Here is a 13,566-nt window from a genome sequence, read left to right as displayed (position 1 = left end):
GAATCATTTCTCTCAGTTATTGTCATGGGTACTTTCTGTTTTATTTACCACTAGATCATACTTGTCTGTTATATTCTTAGAAAACTGACTTAGCCTGTAATCACAGCTAAAATGTAGGTACAGGTTCTGAAATAACTCCAGGAGCCCGTGCTTCCATCCCTTCCCTCACCTGCCTCCCTTCTTTCCATCTCCTCAGCCCTTCCTCACCTTTCACAGATACCAGGTACCCGAATGCCTTTTATGGTTCTGTTTTTTAGTGTTTGGATTCTTTCCTTTAAAAGCTAGTATATTACTCAAGTTTGAAAAATGCTGCTTTGAGAATTTCTGGCTTTATGTGGGAGATGGGGGAAGAATTTGTGCTTCCAAGAGGAAAGCATACTCGAGTACTCTCTGATATTAAAATAAGCAAAATCTAAAATGCTATATTAGTTACCTATTGCCATGTAACAGATCACCCCAAAACTTAACAGTTCAAGACAACAAACATTAGTTACTTCCCACTTGCTGTCGGTCAGAAATCTAAGAGCAGCTCTGGTTCTGGCTCAGGGTAGCCCTCTTGAGGCTACAGGCAAGCTGCTGGCTTGGGCTTCAGTCATCTCAAGGCTTGACTGGGGCTAGAAAATGGGCTTCCAAGCTTCGTTGTTGGCACGCCTTGTCTTGCCACAGGGCTGTCTTGAGCATCCTGAATACATGGCAGCTTTATTCCTTCAGAACAAGTGTGTAGGGTAGGTGTGTAGGGTGACAGGAGTGGAGGTGCAGGGAGGGAGGATCCAGATTAATCTTCAAACATACCGTTGCTGCTGTCATATGCTATTGCTCACAAGGCAGGTCATAATACAGTGTAAGAGGGACCACATAAGAGTGTAAACGCAAGGAGGGTAGAGTCATTGGGGGCCAGCTTAGAGGCTGCCTACCTCAAATACCAATGGTGTTTTTAGGAAAATCATTAAGGAAGTTAATTGTTTCACAGATTTCCAACCTTTATTTTCCAAAGGGCTGTTAGACAGTGCAGTGGTGCTTGTTTGGATGAGAGACAATACCCTCAGTGGTAAATGTGATACAGCTTGTTTCTCTACCTAGGGAAGATAGATCATGTAAAACTCTTGCCAAGATTGAGAGGTTATTAAGGATCCAGCTTACCTGAAACATGATGGCACAAATTGACACTGACAGAATTACAAGGCACACATTCAGTTGAGTCAACTAATGTATGTATACTTATACAGTAATTCTTAATTATTATCTATAATTGGGAGTAGTTAATTGTGAGTCTCAAATATTCATTCCATTGTAATATAAAGCAGATAGTAGTTTCATAACAGATTTTTATCATGGAGAAATTTACATGCCATGTTAAAGAATTTGGACTTCATTCTTTGGGAAATAGGGAAGCATTGAAGGATTTATAAGAAGTGGAGTGATGTCAGTGGTCAGATTCGTTTTAAAAATACCATTTTGGCAGTGGTATTGAAAGTAGACTGAGGGATGAAAGGTTGAAAGCAAAGAGGTTATTACAGTATTCTAGGAGAGAGAAAGTGAATGCCTGAAATAAATCAGTAGTCTCATAGAAAGAGACTAGCCCTCAGAGAAAAAATGGTAAAATCAGAAGGAATGGGTTACAACCTGGATGTGGCAGTGAATGTCTGGCTAAAGAAACTCCAAGATTTCTGGTATGGATAAAGAGAACTGGGACAAAGATCTGTTCTGTCTCTATCTCTGTAGAAGAATCTGGGTAATAGGAGTTTGATTTTTCAACATGTAACGGTTGAGCAATGTGAACAGCAGTAGGAGATCTTAAGTGAGCAGTTGGACATATAAATCTGCACAAGTATGAAGTTTGATAGTACTGGAAAAACAGATTTGTGAATTGTAAGAGGAGAAATGATAGTTGAAGTTGTGGGAGGCAGATGAAGTTGTCCAAGGTGAATGTACATGAGTGAAAGAAGAATGACAGAACTTTGTTGAATGCCAAAGTATAAAGTTATTCTTTTTATAATTGCACTCCAGACTAAGAGAATACCAGTGTAGGGACCCATTCTAATCCTGGCTCTGCTTAAATTACATTGATTGAAGTACCAGGACTCCTGTGTGACAGATTGCTTAAAATTTCTGAGCTTAACTTTCTTCATCAGTAAAATGAGGGAGTTGGTTCAAATTAGCAGTTCTCAAGCAATTTTTTGATGGATTGTGTTTAACAGGTGTTAACATGCACAGCACATTACTACAGATGTGCTCAGAATTATGTATAATTTCACTGCTTTGGCTTTCCCTGTCATATAAGAACTGCAAGTAAATGAGAGTCATGTTAATATAAGGATGACTTTGGGTCTGTTCCATTATATATTTCAAAAAGCATCTATTTCACAAACTTGAATAACAAGTTATTTAATCAGTTACTTAATCAGCAACAAGTTAGTTGTGATAGATAACCTCACAGCTGATAGGTATGTCCCAAGGAAATCAGACTTAAAACCCCCAATCTAGTTAACACTGGGGGTCACAGCCACTTTGAGAATCTAATAGAAGCTGTGGACTCTACCCAGAAAAGTACACATATAATTTTTTGTTTTTAATTTGAGCGACTCTAGATTAGTTTTTCTGAAGTTTATCTACAGAATCTCTTGGGCTCCATGAAGCCTGTGTTAAATTCCTTATCTAGAAAAATCTCCTTAAAGATTTTCTGAGTTTGTATGTTGCAAAAGGAGACCTTATCCTTTGGAAATACTCATTTTGGTTAGTCTTGCCCAAGTGACTTGGAGGTGTTCAGGAGTATATGTTAGGTGAGCTGAGAAATAATAATTCTTCATGATTATGTTTTAGTGGTGTACATTTGGTGAGCTGAGAAAGAAAAATAAATAATTCATTTCAATTAAAATAGTGCTATTTTTAACCAGAAAGTATTCTAGAATAACATGGAATGTGGATTTTAGTTAGAATTAGCACCTAATACAATATTAATAATAATTACAACCTTGCAACTGAATTTTGTCTGGTACTTTTTTCCATCAGTTTTTTTCACTTCTTAAACTCAAGAACCAAATCTAATTCTCTGACAATTACAAAAAAGTACAACTCCAACAATTTCCATCATCCAATTATTTCATAAGAAAGCTTCAACTAATGGTGAACATTGATTTTGTTCTCTGTCTAAAATTTTACATATACCAACAAATTTAAATTAGTCTTGAAGTAAACTACTTTTTAAGACTTAGAGAAAAAAGTGAAATGCATATTTTTTTACTTCAGAGTTTTAATGGGTAACTTTTCTTTTTGATAAATTATTATGTATTTCAGCTTTATAGCAAAATGCATGCACTGGGCCAGTAATGATTAATCCTGATTTTAAAAACTTATTTCCATTCTGTGGATCAGCCTAGGGAGGACATAGTAATTTTGGTTGTGTTTGAATTGCTTGCTGGGAACCTTTGTCTGGTTGTTGGGCTGATTCAATTTTCAGTTGAACTGCCTGCTCATTACAGGTGGACCCTTCCTCTTCCTGCTCTTCTCCCTTTTTTTCTCATATAGTATTTGCGACATTACTTGAGGAGGTCTCAGCCTTTAAATCCAAATGAGTCGTTTTTCTCCTGAAATAATTTTAAGCATTAAAAAATAGAGTTAATATATCCATCAAACCTTTTTGATATTTTAAAATCATGTCATAGAAACTCATCAAATCTGCAGTGTAAATTTTTTAGAAAATGAGTGTTTTAGCTGTATTTGAGTTAATGTTTTTAGAGACAGCTATAATATTATATTAAAAAAATCAACCTCCCTTCAGTTTTTTCTAACCATCCTGTTTTTTTAAAATATAACTAGTCTAAGGACTTTCTACACATACTGTGCCACTACATTTGGGTGTTTCTACAAATTTCGCTTGTGCATTTGCTGTTATTTCACTTTTAAGGGTAAGTTACCCAGTCTGCTTTTTTTTTGTTTTAGTGTTTCAGCCAAGGATGAATAGCTTGGGAAGAGTGACATGGTAAAAAGAACATGTTTTTCTTTAAGGGAGGAAAAAAACACCATTGGAGCCATATTTTTCCACAAATAAATTCTCCCAAAAGTAAATTGGGAAATTTTAAAACCAACATCAATCACTTAAAACTGAGATGCTATTTTCAAATTATACAGTGGGGTTCTAAATTCTTATTTCAATAAATATTTTAATTCTTTGTACTAAACAGGACAGAGGATACAAAGATAAATCAGAAATAGATCCTTTCCTCAAGGAATATCATGTCGCTTGGGGAAGATATGCTGTGGACTTAAATAACTACAGTGTGAAGTACAAAGTGATAAGGCCAATCTGTGGCAGCTCAAAGGAGGATTGATTATTTTGAGTTTGGAAGGACTGCGAAGATTAGGGAAGATATTCTTATGAGTATTGTATTTTATGATAAATCTGTTAAATACTTAGTAGGAAAAGGAAACTTCTGGTTATATAAATGAAATTTTATAGTTTGAGTATATCCTATGGGAAACCTTAAATGAGAATGTGTCATTTTGTACCATTTGTCTTCTGGCCTGTTAGACCATCAGCTCCTTGACAGTAAGAATCATGTATTTTTATCTTTGTAGAACTTTATACTTGATTAGTTGTTTAGTACATGAATTTTGAGAGAATGAGCTAGCTAGGCCCTAGAAATTTCTGTACTGAATATCAAAGGATTTCATGTACTTTTGTGTTCTAGTCTAATGTAGGTGCCGCCCTCTGTAACATGTGCTTCAAAACATGAAAAACATAGAATAATGAGAACATCCCTAGTTGATATTCACATGAGATTTTTATTCCAGAGATAGTGATGTCATGGGAAGAGGAACAAATATACTCTTTCACAGTCAAATTATAAACTGCAGAAGTAATAATGTGTGTGAAGAGTACATAGTGGATGGAGTTTTCAAATTTTTCCTATGAAATGTAATAATGACCTTTTAATTCACAATGGAAAACCATTGTGATTTGTACTTTGAACTAGGTAACTTTACAATCTTGTCAAACGTTACTTCTAAAAATGCTGTACCTAATAGTATTCATGGAAAATATGTGCATATCTATATATGACAAATATTAATAGCCATACCTAAAAATAGATTGTTATGTGCTTTTGGTGAGGATTGGATTTTGACTGCAGCCTTACAGTGGAATCTTACTGTATAACACTCCCTGGCCAGAGGAAGAACATCAGAAATTCGGGGCCAAGACATAGCTGACTGCTTGCCTTGAGTACTTTAGCCAACACACATAGTTTGAAATAGAGTATTGATGCTGGTACTTCCACCACACTTTGTTCCTGATGGTGAGCGTATAAATTGTTTTAGGGTCCTTTATTGCTGTTTAGCTTTTTAGAGTTTGAGCTATTTTGATAAATCAAAAATTTGTTAAATTTTACCTACTTATGTAATTCTAGAGACTGGGAGGATCAAAAGCTTTGAAGAACATAAAATGCATTCTAAAGTGAAAATTTTATATAATGTCCATAAATATATAGGTTAATTGGAAAGCTGTAGTTAGATGAGCATGGGATCCAAATCTAGCTACTTAGTTGTGACCTTGGCGAAGTTGCTAAACCTCTTTAGGTTTTATTTTCCTCAGCTACAAGATGGAGATAATAGTTGTCTCCTTAAGTTAGTGGTGAGCATTAAATAAAATATGTATGTAAATTACTTAACATGGTATCTTATATATGGTAAGTCCTTCAAAAATAGTGTTATGATGAAGCATTATAAAATAATGGTTTGAAAATCATTTGAAATTAAAATAAAGAATAAAACTTGAAATACTGTCATAATCCAGGATAATTCATACCTCTTTTGGCTTGTTTTATGGAGTTCATACTCAATCAGTGCTGAAATCTAGTGTGATTCTGAAGTAATATTTACTATAAGCCATGAGGTTTGTCCATAGGTAGCAAATGCTGACTTCAGATGAAGTACTTGTTATCCTAAAGCCAGTGGAATGGAATTTTCACCAGGTCACTTGGTGGTATGTGTTTTAAGGGTCATGCTTTTCTAGTGTGCTCTGAATGAGGTTAGCTAGTTCAAAGTAACTAAATATATATTACTCATTATTCTTTAATATTTACCTTCAGGGCAGCTGTAAGACCCCTCCTATTGACAGATCTTTTTTTTAAGCTAATAAATAACTTAATATCTAAAAAATAAATGTACCAAAATAACACACTTTTAGCAAACATATGAGTAATATGGGGTTTACTGTAATGTACTTAAAGTTGGGAGACTTGGGTTCTATTACATGACCTGTGGCAAGAGAGGCTTAGCTAACTCAGCCTCTATTTACTCAACTGTAAAAGCACACTGTAACACAGAATTGTTACATAGAATTGTCATGATGGTCAAATTTTTTTTTATGTGGATTCATATAAGTGAAAGTTTGCACAAACCCTATCTTATAATGTTTATTCTTCTTTGAATCTTAAATGTGTTATTTTGGGGCCAATGAGAGAAACGCTTGTCATGCACCTTATCATAGGCCTTTAGGAAAATAAGAAAAGACAACCATGGGAAGAAGACTCAGTTGCAGAGCAAAAAATGAGTGAGATACTTTTCTTAGAAGCAGAAGTGAAAAAAAAATTTAAATTGCAGTGATTTCTCACTAAAAAATTTCATGCTCATTCCCAGTCAAAGAACATCTTAGGAATGTCTGGGGTGGTAAGGTAAAAATGAGTATATTTTAAAATAATATTCAACTAATGAGAACCACCAGCCCACTGGAAACAAACACATTACAAAAAGATTTACCTAAGTATGGTATTTACAAACATTAAAAAATGTGCTTAAGTATAATATGAAGTATATTCTGTCTCAGGCCACATTATATTGCTCTCAAAAATGTCTTTGGATGATATGGAAAATGGATCCTCATATATCAGCCAAAGTGTAAGTTGGTTTATGCTCTTTGGAGGGCAGTTTGGCACTGTCAAAATTAATATTGCTCCAGAAATTAACCCTTGCATGGCATGTATGGTTAATTGACTTTTAACAAGGGTACCAATACCATTCAATAAGGAAAGGACAATCTTTTTCAACAAATGGGGAAACTGGATGTCCTCATGTAAAAGAGTGAAGTAAACCCTTATACTGTACAGTAGTCCACGCTTATCCATGGTTTTGCCCTCTGTAGTTTCAGTTACCCATGGTCACCCATGGTCTGGAAGCAGAGGATCCTCCTTCTGACAGAGTCAGAAGGTCAGTAGTAGCTTAATGCTGTCACAATGCCTGGGTCATTCACTTCACTTCATCTCCTCACGTAGGTATTTTATCATCCCATGTCATCATGAAAAGAAGGGTGAGTACAGTACAATAAAATATTTTGAGAAAGACCACGTTCAGAACTTGTACTATAGTATATTGTTATAATTGTTTTATTATTAGTTATTGTTGTTAATCTCTTACTGTGCCTAATTTATAAATTAAACTTTATTGTATGTGTCTATGTATAGGAAAAAACATATTATATAGAGAGTTCAGTACTATCTCCAGTTCCAGGCATCCACTGAGGATCTTGGAACATACTCCCTACAGATGAGGGGGACTACTGAACATAAAAATTAGCTCAAAATAACAAAAGCCTAAACTAAGAGCTAAAACTATAAAACACACACTTAGGAGAAATCAGAGGGGAAATTCTGATGACATTGGATTTGGTGATGATTTCTTAGATATGACATCCAAAGTGCAGGAAATAAAAAAGTAGATATATTGGTCTTTATCAAAATTAAGTTTTATACATTACAGAACACTGTTTAGAGTGAAATATTTACACAATGTAAGGGAACATTTGCAAGTTACATATATGATAAGTAAGTAGTATCTAGCATATATATATCACTTCTACAATGCTACAACAGAACAAACAACCCAATTCGAAAACAGATAAAAATGAGAGTCTAATAGACATTTTTCCAAAGAAGATAGACAGATGGCCAACAAACACATGAAAAGATGCTCATCATTAATAATCACTAGGGAAATGCAAATCAAAACCTGAAATGCCACTTTATGGCCATTAGGATAGCTGTTAACCAAAATGATAAATAACAAGTGTTGGTGAGGTTGTGGAAAAATTAGAAATTGCCGGCAGGAATGTAAAATGTTACATCTGCTATTGAAAACCAGTAGGCAGTTCCTCATAAAGTTAAATGCAGAAATACTGTATAATACAACAATTCCACTTCTAGGTATCTACCCCAAAGAATTGAAAACAGGGACTCAGAAACTTGTACACCAATGCTCATATGCAGAATCCACAATAGCTAACAGTTGGAAACAACCCAAATGTGCCTTGACAAATAAATGGATAAACAAAATGTCAAATATACACACAACAGACCTTTAAAAGGAATTAAATTCTGAAATTTCAGTCTGAAGACCTGAGCACACCAAGGGAGCCAAGTGGTGTAAATCCCAGTCCGAGGGCAGGAGATGAGATGAGATGAGATGTCCCACCTCAAGCATTAGGGCAGAAGAACAAAATTCTGCTTCCTCCAGCTTTTGTTCTATTGAGGCCTGCAAAGGATTGGATGATGCCCACCCACGCTGGGGAGAGCAATCTACTAAATCCACTGATTCAAATGTTAATCTCATCCAGAAGCACCCTCACAGACATGCCCAGAAATAACGTTTAATCTGGATCCTCTGTGGCCAGTAAAGTTGACACATAAAGTTAACTGTCACAGGCACTAGGCCCTTTCAGATACAGGGCTCCTGGAAAAGTTGGAGTAGGAAAGAAGAATTTGGTTTCATTAAAGAAACCATTGTTCAGTACAGTGCAGCAATAGCCACATTGTAAGGAAGTATAGCATGTTCTGTTGAATTAGTAAATAATAATGAGAATTTCAATAATCTATTCTGAGATGGGCAAAATACCTGGTGTAGAAAATGAAAAACACATGGGAATAACTTCAAAAACAGTAGGGAAGATAGAGCTTTTACTTTAGTCAGTGGGCAAATATTGCTTCCCAGTAGTATAGTAAATACAATTCAGATGGCTGACTGCATAAGATCATAGCAGAAGGGGGAAAAGTAGACTCAGAAATTTACCATAGGAATTTTTCTACATTTGCACATTTAGTTCAGTAGTAGTAACAAGGATTTTCTTAGATTCACTGTAAGTAGGTGAACTTAAATAATACTAGTGTCTGCCTGGGCTTAGTGTGAATATTTCTTTTTTGTGGCAGATGATAATGGGATATGAAATAGCTTTTCACTTTTCAATGAGCATTTCTCAATATATCATTTTTTTATTGTTACTATTAGAAACTCTACATCAGGATTCTGTAGGGTGACTTGGTGTTTAGATATATTTTATGTCTGCATTTCTAGTAATATTCTACTAGAATCTAGTCATGTGCTTTAATACCCAACACTTCTTTTTCTAGGTATAAACTTAAAGTAGTAAAGTTTGTATCACAGAATGTGCTTGAATTATTCATTTGTTTGTATAGTTTGATTTTTGTTGTTTTTAACTTAAAAAGGTAATTGGAATATTTACTGACCATTAGCAGTCCAATCTTGCTGAGAAGTTACTAGAACCACTGATTCCTTTTCCTTGAGCATTAATGTTTTCATTGCATACAGAAATAAGAATAGGTGAGATTCCTCTGAAACAGAAATTGTAAATGAAACTAATTCTAAAGTATATGCTGGTCATGAGACTATTAATAAGTTTAAATTACATGGAAGGCAATTTATCAATATTTATCAGAGGTTAAATTTGCCTACCCCTTGCAAATTAAATCAATTACATTTCTAGGAAGTTACCTTACATTTTCCTTCCCAAAAATTGCAGAGTTGTATGTACAAAGATATCCATTACTGCAGAGTTTGTTATGATTTTTTTAAAAAACTGAAAACAGGGATGACTGTGGCATAATCATACACTGTGACCTTTGAAGAATGACATCGTTCTCTCAATACTGGCTTAGAATAAAATGTCCATGATATATTGGATCATTAAAAACTCAGATGTAGAACAGCATATGCAGTGTGATAAAAGTTTTTTTAAAAAGTGTGACCAAGGGGGGGGACGGTGCGGATTTTCAGTCATGAAGTCTGGATAGGAACTTCTCCCGCAGCAACGCGGCTGACCAGCCTCTTTGTGTTTTGGGGTCAAGCTTCCAGGTATTTTTGCAGCGAGATGCTGCTCTCCATAGGAATGCTCATGCTGTCAGCCACACAAATATATACCATCTTGACCATCCAGCTCTTTGCATTCTTAAACTTACTGCCTGTAGAAGCGGACATTTTAGCATACAGTTTTGAAAATGTGACTCAGACGTTTGATGATCTTCCGGCGAGATTTGGTTATAGACTTCCAGCTGAAGGTTTAAAGGGTTTTTTGATTAACGCCAAACCAGAAAATGCCTGTGAACCCATAGTGCCTCCACCAGTAAAAGACAATTCATCTGGCACTTTCATCGTGTTAATTAGAAGACTTGATTGTAATTTTGATATGAAGGTTTTAAATGCACAGAAAGCAGGATACAAAGCAGCCATAGTTCACAATGTTGATTCTGATGACCTCATTAGCATGGGATCCAACGACATTGATGTGCTGAAGAAAATTGACATTCCATCTGTCTGTATTGGGGAATCATCAGCTAATTCCCTGAAAGATGAATTCATCTATGAAAAAGGGGGCCACATTATTTTAGTTCCAGAATTTAGTCTTCCTTTGGAATACTACTTAATTCCTTTCCTTATCATAGTGGGCATCTGTCTCATCTTGATAGTCATTTTCATGTGTAAAAGCAAGAAAGTATAGAAAGTGTGAAAATGAGTCAAGGAAACTTCATTTAAAATGGAGTCAGGAAGCCCTGATGGGATGCTCTCTCTCATGTACCACTCCTTGCAGCCTTCATAACCAGCAGGAAGAAGGAGGATCTCCCCTTCTTCCACAACAAAGAACTGATCACCACTTACAGCCAATGAGAAACTGCCACGACCTCAAACTCTTGTTCTTCTCTAATGAACTTCTGTTCAAATCAACTTAGTTTGCTCCTAAAGTCTATAAAAGCCTACCTACCTTCCTTTTGTCTCTTTGGACTTGCCTGTGGTTTTCCATAGTTTGATTGTCCCAAATTGCAATTCCTCTGCTATTCCTAAATAAATCTGTTTTCTGATAAAATAACTGGCAATTGTATTTAAGGTTGACAAAAGTTAGAACTACAAAAGACAAAAAATACCCTTGCCAAAGTAGGAGTAGATGTAAATACCCATAAGCTAATAAAGATTATTGATTAAAAATTTTAAGTGAATATTGTTAAATGGTGAATTATTAGAAACCTTCCCTTGAAAGGTAGGAATAAGAAAACAGAATGCCTACTGTTTGTGCCTCCTGTTTAACATTCTGCTATTTTTTTCTGGTAAAACAAGAAGAAAAAGGCAGGATAAGGATGATAAATACATAAACCAAATTTTAATTTGCTTTTTTCTTTTTTAATAATAAATGGGTGCTGAATTAAAAAAAAAAAAAAAAGTGTGACCAAGGATCATGGGAAGATGGCAGTGTGAGTAGTTCAGAGGAAATCTCCTCCCCAAAACATACATATTTATGAAAATACAATAAATACAACTATTCCAAAAGAGACACCAGTGGATGCAGTACAACAGCCAGGATACATCTACATCTGCAAGAACTCAGCATCACATGAAGGGGGTAAGATACAAGTCGCGGCCAGGCGGGACCTGAACACTTCCCCACCCCAAAACCTGGCAGGAAGAAAGGAGTCGGAACGGAGTGGGAGTGAAAGCCCAGGACTGCTAAACAACCAGCTCTAGAAATCCGCACCTGGAACGCAGACATAAGGTGCACAGGGTGCTGGACATTAGAGAAATGGAAAAGCAAAACCTGTGGGTAGGTCCCCGCAACCAATGCCCCTGAGACAAAAGAAAAGTGAGTGCTTTCTGCAAGCCTTAAAGAGACAGCGACCCCATAGCTGGATAAAGTTGTCGTGGCACACATAGCCAGCATCTGGGAATCTTGGGGAAACTTAGGTGCCCTAAACCCTGGGGAGGCAGTGCAGCTCTGAAGCCTCTCATGGCATAAAGCAGCCTGCCAGTTGTTCCCCCTACTGGCGCGGACCCCGACACACCGGCCCAGTAGCGGGAGAGTGGCAGCGCGTGCCAGGGACAGCGGCGCTGGAAGGGACCGAGAGCAGATCCGTGCACCAACAGCACCAGAGGAGACCAGGAGAGGCTTGTGCAAGCCCGCAACGGTGCGACCAAACAACCCGGGTGTGGCTTGCGCGCACCGGCGGCAGGAGAGCCAGAGGAGCCCGGTAGAGATGCGTGCACACCTGCAACAGAGCCAGAGGGAGCAGGCGCGCTCCCAGCAGCTGACTGGAATCCCAGCCCAACACACAGCCACCCGGGCCAGATCCAAAGGCCACTGCTGGCACAGAGCTGCCCAGCAGGGACATCGCTAGCACAGAGGAGTGCACCGGGCGTGCCTGCCACTCCCCGCAGGGCTCTGCACTGCTCTGACAGACACCCCACCCACAGCAGCTTAGGGGACTAACCTGGTGGCTGCTCCAGGAGTGCGGGTAACCGTCCCAGGCAGCGGAGAAGGGCAAGGCATCCAGCAAGCAGGAAAGGACTTTCTTCTCCCAGCTGGCACACGCACAACCTGCCTACAGCCACTGCAATCACCATGAAAAGGCAAAAAAAGTTGGTCCAGACCAAGATAATTCAAACAACACCTGAGAAAGGATCTGCAGAGGCAGACCTAACCAGTCTCCCTGAAAAAGAATTCAAAATAAAAATCATAAACATGCTGACAGAGCTGCAGAGAAATATGCAAGAGCTAAGGGATGAAGGCTGGAGGGAGATTACAGATGTAGGGAGGGAGATTATAGACGTCTGGAGGGAGATTACAGAAGTGAAACAAACTCTGGAAGGATTTATAAGCAGAATGGATAAGATGCAAGAGGCCATTGATGGAATAGAAACCAGAGAGCAGGAACGCAAAGAAGCTGATACAGAGAGAGATAAACGGATCTCCAGGAATGAAACAATATTAAGAGAACTGTGTGACCAATCCAAATGGTACAATATCTGCATTATAGGGGTACCAGAGGAAGAAGACAAAGAAAAAGGGATAGAAAGTGTCTTTGAAGAAATAATTGCTGAAAACTTCCCCAAACTGGGGGAGGAAATAGTTATGCAGACTACAGAGGCACACAGAACTCCCTAGAGATGGGATCCAAAGAGGACAACACCAAGACACATAATAATTAAACTGGCAAAGATCAAGGACAAGGACAGAGTATTAAAGGCAGCCAGAGAGAGAAAAAAGGTCACCTACAAAGGAAAACCCATCAGGCTATCATCAGACTTCTCAACAGAAACCTTACAGACCAGAAGAGAATGGCATGATATACTTAATGCAATGAAACAGAAGGGCCTCGAACCAAGACTACTGTATCCAGCACGATTATCATTTAAATATGACAGAGGGATTAAACATTCCCAGACAAGCAAAAGTTGAGGGAATTTGCCTCCCACAAACCACCTCTACAGGGTATCTTAGAGGGACTGCTCTAGATGGGA

The 13,566-nt window shown here is 37.5% G+C and overlaps 1 protein-coding gene and 1 pseudogene across 10 annotated transcripts in view; both read left to right on the top strand.

The window, feature by feature from the left end:
- The window catches only part of ADD3 (adducin 3), a 164,276-nt gene that overhangs the window by 35,325 nt on the left and 115,385 nt on the right, over window positions 1–13,566 (top strand). The gene's annotated exons all lie outside the window — the stretch shown is intronic.
- LOC118968902 (E3 ubiquitin-protein ligase RNF13 pseudogene) lies at window positions 9,834–11,049 on the top strand (annotated as a pseudogene).

The sequence above is a fragment of the Manis javanica genome, chromosome 7 (genome assembly GCF_040802235.1).
Source record: "Manis javanica isolate MJ-LG chromosome 7, MJ_LKY, whole genome shotgun sequence".
NCBI classification, from domain to species: Eukaryota; Metazoa; Chordata; class Mammalia; order Pholidota; family Manidae; genus Manis; species Manis javanica.
The sequence above is the reverse complement of the archived record's forward strand: the minus strand, read 5'-3'. Positions and strand labels throughout refer to the sequence as shown.